Below are 11731 nucleotides of genomic sequence, written 5' to 3' on the forward strand. Positions count from 1 at the left end.
ACACACACACACACACACACACACACACACACACACACACACACACATATTGTTATATGTGTATATATATATATTGTTCTATAATTCCCAGTTCCCACAGTAAAGCCACTGCACTGAAAGCACTGTAGTGTAAAGTACACATATTTTTCTATAAATCTAGGCATATGTAAATTATGTACGCTGCCGTGCGTATGGTTTTTGTACTTTGGTGGGCCATGTATCTTTCACATAAAAACAAAATAAATACATACATTAATTTCGGTACTCGGCTCTAATATACACTAACTGCATTTTGTTTGCAAAGTTTGGATTTCAATAACATGTGTTTCATATGAAAATAGTCGAAGACTTTTATAGCCCCAACTGAGACACGCGCATCTAACACGTGCGAACGAAATAACGTACATAAATAACAGAGTAGAGAAGTCTTACAATACTCCGCAGTTGAATATTCTTAACATTCGCAAATTTATATAATAAAAAAGAAAACCTAATAAATTGGGCATTCATATTCATTTAAATTACGAAGTCAATGTATCTGCTTGGATTTTTGACTTTAACATCTAATATTAAAAAAAACATTACCATATATTTCAGGGCTTGTACTCAAGATTGCAAAATGAGTTAATCAAAATCAATTATCACAAAATCGTGAAATAATATGTTACATCCACAAACAACTTTCTAGATGACAGCCATCATTTCGGAAGCGGTATCAAAAGGCTTTTTAGGATATAGGCCATTCATTCTTAGAGTACATTTTTATTGGATCTTCGCCACGAAAATCATGCTTACAAATCTTCAAAGGTCAATCAGCTTTAAACGGTTTCCCCATAAATTTAAAGCAACTGTAGCATTACTATACCTTTGGCAGCGTATATATGATTTAGGCGGTAATATATTCAATCACAGAGCCTTAATTACTTTCTTAGTAAGTAGGCATTTCTTTAGAAGGAAAGATGACTTTCTGAGGACAAACATTTACGTGCCACTAGAGTGCACACAGTCTATTATTTCTACGACACGAGTAACACGTATTGTTAGGAAGAGACGTGACAGATGACGTCACAGACTGGCGACTGTTAACTTGACTGCACTATACACATGCCGACACAAACATGGCGGTCAACCATATACACGTTTTACTCGTGGATTTTAATATTTATTATGCAAAGGTTCACAAAGTAGCTTGATGTAGCGAATCGCAGCAGTTAGTAACAGTAGAGCTCCATGTGAAACAATTCGTCCAGGGAAGTACTACCACCTTACCTATTTTTGTCGCCAGCTGTAATCTAAGCATTACTGTGTTTCGGTTTTGAAGGGTAAGACTGCTGGTGAAATTACAGACACATGGGACTTGTCAACTTATAGTCTCAGGGTAGGTGTATCGCTTAGCACCAGACGATTTACTCGTGCCGCCATTTGGTATTATAATAAAAATATCTTTGTACATATTTTATATAGTGTTCTAACAAGTTTAGATTGAAATTCTAAATTTAAATGTACTTGTTTTTATCGCTTTTATTTTGTTATTGTTTTCCATGTGTTTCGTTCGTACCTTTACTTTGTCGGGCTTAATCATTTTAATAAACTGTAAGTACATTTCAATTGGTATTACTTACACTTCATTAACACCCGAACTGCATTGATACAGTCCGCTGCATATCTTGAAGTAGTAGTAGGTAAACCCTGAAGATGTATTTTCAGATATTTCATTTCATTCAGAAATAATGCCGACTTTTCAGGGTCGAAAAGTCAGTTGTCAGCTCTTATTGTACATAGGTCATACACATCAATTGTATCTTATAACCATGATAGTATCAACCAATACATCTATCTCAATACGAGACGCCGTTGTCCTATAAAAAGGAAGTTTAGGTCTGTTTACCCTTGGCCCCATAAAGATCTGGGACTTTATATGTCTAGGCCTTGAAACAGTTTGATAGATGATATTCACTGGTCTTAATTTCGTTGTCATATTATGAAATATTGGAAGTTATAAATTAAGTCACGTTAGTTGTCATAAATAATGCCAAGGTTGCGAAGTTTGAGTGGTACGTATAAAGGAAAGTAGGAACAATATCATAACGCAAATAGCATAGAAAAACTCTTTTGATCATATCTGTATGGTTCTGTACGAGCACCAGCTTCCTATAACTTGAAAATATTCAATCATTAGCTCATTCAATCGAAATAAAACTCGATTTATTTTGCATATTTAAATAAGAATTAAACTCGTTCTCTACATAATATTTCATAATAGTTTCGATTCGTGACAAGCTTTGTCAAAATCAAACTGTATCTACCGCTACAGTCAGAAGTTTTGCACGAACAATGGTTGTCCCAGCGCAGCTCCTACAACTAACCTGACATTGCCATATTGTAGTAAACTTAATTGATAATGATTATTGATTAAGACTAGAAGATAGACAGAGGCGTCTCACTGTGTACAATTACTCGTATTTAGGGAAATGAGATCGTTATTTTAGAATTCACAGTAATTTGTTACATTCTTTTTTTTACCCTGTTTCTGTGTATGTACACAGAAGCAGGGTAAAAAAGGAATGTAACAATAATAATAATACTTTAATAATAATAATAACAATAATAGTTTGACGGCTTCCGTGGCCGAACCATTTCCATGCTGGTCGGAATCGCCAGGAGCAATATTTGTATGGCATGGCCTAAAACATTTATTTCTCTCGTGAGTTTGGGTGTAAATTGTGGTTGTCTATTTGTGTGTCCATGGCACGCGCGATACAGGGTTTCCCTAGTGTGGGGCTATGAGCATGTGCGTTATTATTATACCTATGTTATTATATTATTTGATTTTTTTAAATACGTCTATAAAACCTTCGCAAAAATAGTATGGCGATAAGAGTTTTTCTTGAGGTCAACAAACGGCTCGTTTGTCGGTTTGAACTTTTTTTAACGCACACACTCGTCGAAAATAAACAATAATATACGTATCGAATGTCTTCGCGAAAAATATCTCTAGCAAATATTTGTTCCAACCCTTGGTATAATAAAGCTACATGTGATCATACGTCTAAAGTGCTTTTATTAACCGACTTCAAAAAAAAGGAGGTGGTTTTACGTTCGGCTGTAGGTATGTATGTTTTCAGATTTCTCCGACCGATTTTGAAAATTCTTTTTTGTTTGAAAGGTTGCACTCTCGTGGTCCCATTGTCACCAAGTCCGAATCTGATATGAGGATCCACGGAAATCGAGGACAATTCTCAAATTTTATAGGCATATCGGTGTACATACCTATTTCTCCATCAATAGAGGACCGGTTTTAAAAATTCTTTTTTTGTTTAAAAGGGCATATAATCTCGAGGTGGTCCCTGATGCCGACGAAGCTGTTCCGAGTTCGTTTAGGCCATCATATTTTTTTTTCTTTTTTCTTAATGAATGGCTTGTGAGACTACTTATCTCAATTCTGCCAGTGTCCGTTTTCTAGTTTAAAAAAAATATTACCAGCAAATAAAAATCGACATTTCACTTGACACAAAACGTGCAATCAACCAATCACCGTCACCATCACAACCAGAAAAAAAATGTACAAAGGAGTCCGTAACAGTCCCATTGTCACCAAGAAGTCAGAATCTGAGAAAGGGATCCCATGGAAATCGAAAAAAGCCGATAAGCAAAATTTGACGTCGGTTATTTTTTCAATGAAAATGAAAAGGTAATATTATCATATGAACGCATTGACTTACAATTATATGGACGTCGGGTCCGCGCTAAAAAGTGTCCGTAAGGCGTTAAAATCGTATACAGAGCGCCAAACTCCGCTTTAGTCTTCATTTGTTCGACTGACAGCGCGATACTGCGATGACATTACAATTTAAATTTCGAATAGGTTAACTTGGGACATTTTTTTCGTGGTTTTTGTATTAGACCCGTCGTCCATTTATTTGTAAGTCAATGTATGAACGCCATTAAAATACTGCGAACCACATGAAATTAATTATGTATTTCTGAAATTTTATAACTGTGTTATAAAACTAATTTCGTTTGTAGAATCCTCAAACCTTCCTCGTAAAAAATGTTGCAATTTTGCAGATTTGGCCTTGTTATATCGACAAATTATCCATATTCCCGATTTTTGGTATATCAGCATTTTAATAAACAAATCTTCAAAAAATGGCTATAGTTGAAATAGAAATCGCTGTAAGGACATCGTGAATGAACAATATCTTCACTGATATAAGATGTGTTCAATGTGAAAATGCTTGATTTCAGGAATGAATATCTGAATATGTGTAACACGTGTTGTGAGTAACGTGACTTATTTTATTCAATAATAGTCGTAGTTTTCCGAAATGGTTCAATTTGTTGCTGTCTGATACAAAAAATGTTTTAACGTAAGTACATTTATCTTTTTATGACGCACATACTTGCTGTCCTGCACTAGGGAAACCCTGTGTCGCGGGTGCCATGGACACACACATAGACAACCACAAATGACGCCCAAACTCGCAAGAGAAACAAACGTAGGCCATACAAATATTCGAATCGAACCCGTGACCTCTGCGTGACAGGCCAGCATGGTAACCGTTCGGCCACGGACTACTGCACTCCGGTTTTGACGGATAAGGGTGCTCGTAAAATTATAGGCGTGTCTCTTAGTACCTGGCGCACGGCATGTTCTTCCCGTCACTCGGTATCATAAAAAGAGGGTCCATGAGCGTGGAACTCGTTTAGGCAGATCGTAACCAAAATGTTAGCTTTCCATAAGTGGAATAATCAACATTACAATGACAGTACCTATATGTATATATAATATTTTCTTATAATACACATAAATGAAAGTTTCTCACCATATCAAAGTGACTAGCACTATGTTAGCCGTCATAAGCACATTTTAAATTGATAAATTAAAAAAACACCATGCTAGAAAGGTCTACGCAAAATAGAAAAAATGGCACGTGATCTATGAGATAAAATAGTTTGGAAACCTCTTATTTGGACCATAGTCAGTCACGTTGGCTCTATAAGGGTGGGGAACTTCTTACATTTTCCAAGAATTGTGGCCATCCTTCAACACCCAGATTTTATCACGATGTTACCCCGCGTTAGCGAGGGATATTGCTTCTATGTAACTTAGAAATGCATGCTATAAATCATAGTTCGACTTCTAAATTAAGAAGTTACCGTCCGAGCGGGCTATCACCGTTTTATATGTCACATGTATAGAGATATGTATGTACCTTGGAATCTTGTCCCAGACTACAGACCTCAAGGTGAAGGTAGACGACCTCGACTTTCAAATTGATGTAACGTGGTTAAGAGTCACGTCACTATGATTAAAAAAAAGTAATATTTCGTACGTGTAATAATTTCGTATCACTTCCTATAACTTGGTAGTTATTGACAAATTTCTAAACGTTAAATAAGAAACACGATTCAATATCGAAGAACTAAATTCTTTGCTTTTTTGCCTGAAAATCGCACAAAAATCTTATTTAATGTTTAGAAATTTCTCAATAAGGAACAAATTATTATAATAAATGCCACATCATCAATATTCTGGACGAAATTAATTTATTTTGCAAAATATTTACTATTAGACACTTAGGTGATAAAGAGTGACTGACTACTGTGGGATTTATTATGAAACTATAAATTAATGTTACAAAATCAAGTGTTGTAACAAATTATACTATTTAATAACTTCTTAAACATCAATAGTAAACACAAAATTTCACAATATTAATTAACAAAATTAACTGTGTAAATTAAAATCACTTGTTACAGTTTTTCTTACATGTTTTATTTTTATTTGTCGATAAAAGAAACCATTGATTGCACATCGATATCCAATTAAAATTTAAATAGTCACTGCCCTCAAGGTCCGGCGCCGTACTATATCGTGCAAAAACGCATTAAGTACCACGTTCTGCACTTCGTCACTTCCTTAACTTTATTAAAACGTAAATATTTCCTTTTAATACAAAGACTTATGCGTAGAACACAAACACACCGATTAAATCAATCAAAGCTTTTATTTCAGATATTCTTAATATCATAGTCACCATTATAACGTAAGTTACGTTAGTAACAAAATTATCTGAACCCGTGTTCATAGCTCGCATGTTCGAATCCCAATGCTTCCATACTTTTCTAGCAGTGTACTCCCAAAAGAAAAGCACATGAAACTGTTGGAACTTTCGAATACGCAACGCATTTTAAGATAGTTTTCTTGAGTATGTTTACTGAAAATAAATATATACTCTCCAATACAAAACCACGAAGAAATTATTTCTACGACCTCTTGGCACAGCGTTTAGTGTAGTATACTAGGTATTGTGTATGCATATAATATACGTATTATGTTTCACTTGGTACATCCTTACATAGTGCTCTGGACGCTAGGTGAGGTTCCGAGTTCGATTGTCGATTGGACCAATATAGAAACCACACTTTCAAGGTTTAAATTATTTTAACAATCAAATCTTTTTGACCAATCATTATCAAGATTTCGTAGTGTTTCTTTTTGTCGTGTTATCTTTGTGGGCGTTTTGGCGACAGAGGTTCCGATAGTAATCGAGGCTAAAGGCACTTCCATTGTTTTTTTTCGTCCTTGATAGTGCTCACGGAGTTTACTTGTTACCCTACATATATAGTACGTGGAATTATATAGCCTGACACCAGGCAATTGTAATGATAGTCTTGAAATTTTTTTGTTATTATAATTTTTTATTTACTTCAGGATTTTTTTTTCATTTTAAGCACCGTACCAGGGTAACCCTATATCGCGGGTGCCAAGGACACACTCATAGACAACCACGAATTACACTTGTTTTTAAGTGTAAATTTATTTTAGCTGTCGATGCCTTACCTTCTGAAACATGTATCTTACAAATAGTGATTATTGTAGCGATGGCAAAAATTCCTATTTATTTTAACTTTCATAAGAAGGGTGTTAATTACGATGCATTACTTGAAGAATAGGTAAAAGCCAGTGTGTGAATATGAAGAAAACATGATGTGAAATCAGCGTGCAAATTTGTATAATACAATGCCATTTTCGCATTTCAGTTACTTTGTGCTTTAAGATACAAGTTTGAGAAAGTGAGGTGACGCTATGGAATAAATGATTACTTGACATTGATTTTCACGTGGCTCTGTAATAGCATAGGGAATCCTTGTTTGAGACCAATAATAATTGGTATTATTTTAACTACTAATGAGCATCGGGCAAACCTTCGAGCTAGCATATTAGTCGGCTTACATATGACAGCACCAATTTTGGAAATAAACTTTTCTAAATTGATTCTGGTCTGAGTGTTCAGTGTAGTGGCCCGGAGTGACTTCCAAAAAGTCATTACAAAATTGGCAGTCGGTTACAAAATGACGTTTTCAAGTGGACATTTATTTTACCTCTGGAATAAATACTTATTTGACTTTGATTTTGACGTTGCTCTGTTATAGTATAGAGAATCCTTGTTTGCGATCAATAATTGGTATTGTTTTGTGACGGTGTGACCTCCTTACACCGTCATCTGACCTTTTTGTATCGCCTCTCTCTGCTTGTATCCTATCATTTTTTACTTTACTTGTATTTAAATTTTAAATTTCAATCGTTCCATCTTCCTTCGCTTTCTCATTTTGTTTTCGTACCACAGTCACTCGCTGTGCGAACGCGGTAGCAAACACTTATCTACTACTCTTATTTTTGAACCGTTTACCATTTACTAAAATCTTATTTTTGATTCTTTACCAAGTTATAATACAAAACATATAATACAAAACGGAACAAAAGAATTATCAAAAATTTGCTGCAATAGTTTTTCGACCAAAAATTAAGCCATATACCCGGATGTAATGGTGCCATTGAAACCCTGGCTATTACACGAATATAAAGATTTGTACAGACGCTTTCTGGCATTTCTGGCGCTTTTTAATTTTAACTACTTATCACCATCAAGCAAACCTTCGAACAAGCATATTTCTCGGCTTATATTATACAGCAGCATCCTTTGGGAGACGCCTATGTACTTTGTATGAAATAAATAAACCAGTAAAATACTAAAAAATAATATGGTCTAATCAAACCACATAATCCCGTTAACTATAGATGTTTAAATCACGTTAAGTCGACTGTTATTTAATCAACAGTGGTTCTATTAACTTTTGTAGGTGTTCGTGTTCACCTTGCCCCTAACACCAGTAAGTGGCTATTGAATTGAGCTAATAACATAGTAAACAGTCAGGTCGCAGAAGCAAATGACATTCGTCACTAACACAATATAATTGTTCCTTATAATTTTTTCTTTTTTTTTATTCATACAACCACACCAATTGCCTAGTCTCAAACTAGAGAATTTCCTATACTTTGAGTGCCAGGGCAACGGAATTCGCTCTGGGGCACTTCCCAGAACACACAAACCGGACACAAACCATTTATAAAAGTTCATTTCCTAAATTGGTCCTACCGGGAATCGAACTCGGGAGCTCTTCATCCAGTGTCCATAATGTAAACCGTTGGGCCACCGAGGCCGTCATCAGATATATATTTTTTTCTATAGGTGAAATTTGAATGTCGTTACAACGGCATTCGCATATCGTCGCTTAGCAATCAACACTGCTTAAGTCATTTCAAGTAATATTATAGGAGCGTGAAAAACCTGCATATATTATTGTATAAAAGATTTTTAAAAAGTTTTTACCTATTATTACTAATAGGTTAATTTACCTGTTGTTACTAGCGGTGTTGTTTGATAGGCGACGATATATGGACTGAACACTCTCTTCACTAGAGACCTGTGTCTTGTAGTGTGTGGATGATTCTAAAATCTTCACCAATAAATAAGTCTGCAGTCAAATGATGCACTTCAAAGTAGAAAACATACATTTTTTTAACATTTTTTGTTCCTTGACGGTGAAACTAAAAAAGTACTATTTAAAGCTAGCATTCCTTGTAATACCACGAAAAGAAAAACCTCCTTTGGAAGTGCATCTGCAAAAGAACAATTTTTTCGGATGTAGATGTATTTCGCACCTTTGATATAAAGCCCATCGTACGTGAAAAGAGCTTTTTTTATCATGAAAGTCTCAAAAATAATACGAATTACGTAAAACACATTATAGAAATTTTGTAACTCTCCTATACATATAAGCATAAAAAGTTATCGACTAATTTCGTACTTTGAAACTTTAAGCCTATCTCCTGAAAAATTGTACATTTTGCAGATGTTCCCTTATTACTCCAAGGGTGTGATTTGTTAAAACAACTGGTTTACCAGACATTTCAAAATGGTTCTAATACATCAAACGTTTTTGCAGAAATTAACACAACAACTTAGACATTTTTTGATCGCAATTGAATGAATAATAAATACACACTCAACATAGCCTCCACACTAGGGAAACCCTGTGTCGCGGGTGCCATATACAAATGACACCCAAACTCACGAGGGAAATAAATGTAGGCCATACAAATATTTCTCCCAGCCCGGGAATCGATCCTGGGACCTCTGCGTGGCAGTCCGGCCGTTCGGCCACTGTGGCAATTAAACTAAAATAGACTGCATATGTGACAAACATGCAAACAAACATTCATTATGATTAACATTGAATCTTTGTTACTATGTCAACAAAGCCATGGGCAAAAGCTGGTCAAAATATAAACTATTACAAATATCGCCCTGACCACTTGCATTCCTGTATAATAAGCATTGATCAATAGTTAACCTACTTACTTTGTTTTAAGTTAACTATAATTAGTCGGTACTAAATTTATGTGTCAGAGTCCATAGAATTTATAACTATAGACGAGAAACTATAGTATAGTAGCTAATTAAATACTTAATTAATTAGTTCAGTGTACATTATTTCAAACAAGCTTTTTGCCCTTAACCCAGTAAGACTCAGCAATCTACAATGGGAAATACGCTAAATGCGCAGTGTACAGATGGCAGCACATCAATAAAAAAAAATAAAAAAATGTTTATTTTCAGTAACTTAGGGCTAGTTTACATTAGACTGCGTTTGACACTCCTTTTAAGTAAGACATTACTTGTGCTAGGAGAGCCGCTCTTCCATATTACAAAACTTGTTTTACAAATAATTATATGTTCTTTATATAAAACAAAAGATTTTCGAATTACTTTTAATTATAGGAGATACAAGATAAAATATAAGATATTTGTGTGTGTGAGTGAGAGTGTGTTATATGAGTGTAAGTGTAATGGGTGAGTGTGTTAGTATTGATGAGAAACCCCGTAGCTGATAGTCGGATATAAAAATGTTATGCAATATAAAACTTTTTAGTGAACTAGTCGAACCACGACATTATTCAGGTACATTTAAAAACAATTCAATTTCGTTGTAGTTTAATAATTGTAGCCATTTTGTTAAGGCATTTTTACAGTCATAGTATTTCATTGGATAGATACTTAGTATTCTATTGACTCTATTGTAGAGAAAGGCAGACTGTTTAGTGTACTGGTTTCTTGCAAATGTTGTTTTAATTGATTGGGAAGGGGCCACTATATCATTTCTTCGTTTATTTAGTTTTTTCTTATCAAATTTCATTGACCTATGGAGTTTGCAGAGATCAATCTACGCATTGACGGATGTTGTTCCGTTTCTCTGGAGGCGATATTCGAACAAAAGTGTATAGCTTAATATGCTGTTGTTTGTTCATTAAAATGTACTAAATGTAATTATATGCTTCAAGTCCAAGCAAGTATGCCCCCAGTTTCGTATGACAAACGTATTTTCTGTAGACACCCTATGCTTATGTACAATATATAGGCATGTGATAAGAGCGCCTATTCCAATCCATAACGACAACATATCAGAAAAAATCAGTAAAGCTTTCTTCCTTCTATCAAGTGTGGGTCGTCGAAGGGTCCTCCATTTGTTGGTTCTATAAAGTTGAATGCGACATTTTCATAATAATATACACAGGGCATTTACGTGATCATAGAAATAATATTTACTGGATCTGAATCACTTCATTTAATATGTACATTTAGATGAGTACGGGCCTTACGGAGTTAAAAATTTAGGTATCTTCGAATAATTAAATTAACTTATAGGACTTACCTATATTATTTCAACAAATCTACCAAAGTGGTAGCAACAAGACTATGTTTAAATCAACAGCAATTCGTTATTTTGCGCACGTTGTTCTCTCGATTATTAATTTGATTTTAAAACGGTCAGTTGGTTTTTGAACACCGTCTTATACTTTCGTCACGTTACACCATACTTACGTTAGCGCTTTCTTTTGTTACCGCACAGAGTTATCACCATCCAGGGCGACCTTTTGTTTTATTTTTGTACGAAAATAAAATCTGATGAATTATTAAAAGTCATGGAACAAAAGTTATTGTTTATGATGTGAGTAATATAATCCTGACAGGTTGTTACCTACTACTTTACTAAATATATGTACATATTATAATCTCAGTACAGAGTACTAAAAAAACCGACCTTAAAAGTCCATGGAATGACTTCTATTTGCCTAGTTTTATTGAACCGTTACCAGAAAATGCGCGAAACACCCTTAAAAGTGGAATATTTTCTTCACATTTAAACGGGACCACTAAAGAGGTACCCTCTTTCCAACAAAAAAAGAATCATCAAAATCGGTTCACAAAATACTTACAAAAAAATACAGTCCAATCGTGCCCGCCATCTTGGATTTAGAAATGAGTGCCATATTTGTAATGAGCACCCCCAAATACCTCGAAAATGATACCCATATTGCATT

Source organism: Hyposmocoma kahamanoa, unplaced genomic scaffold (assembly GCF_003589595.1).
Source record: "Hyposmocoma kahamanoa isolate Upper Pololo Valley unplaced genomic scaffold, ASM358959v1 220, whole genome shotgun sequence".
NCBI classification, from domain to species: domain Eukaryota; kingdom Metazoa; phylum Arthropoda; class Insecta; order Lepidoptera; family Cosmopterigidae; genus Hyposmocoma; species Hyposmocoma kahamanoa.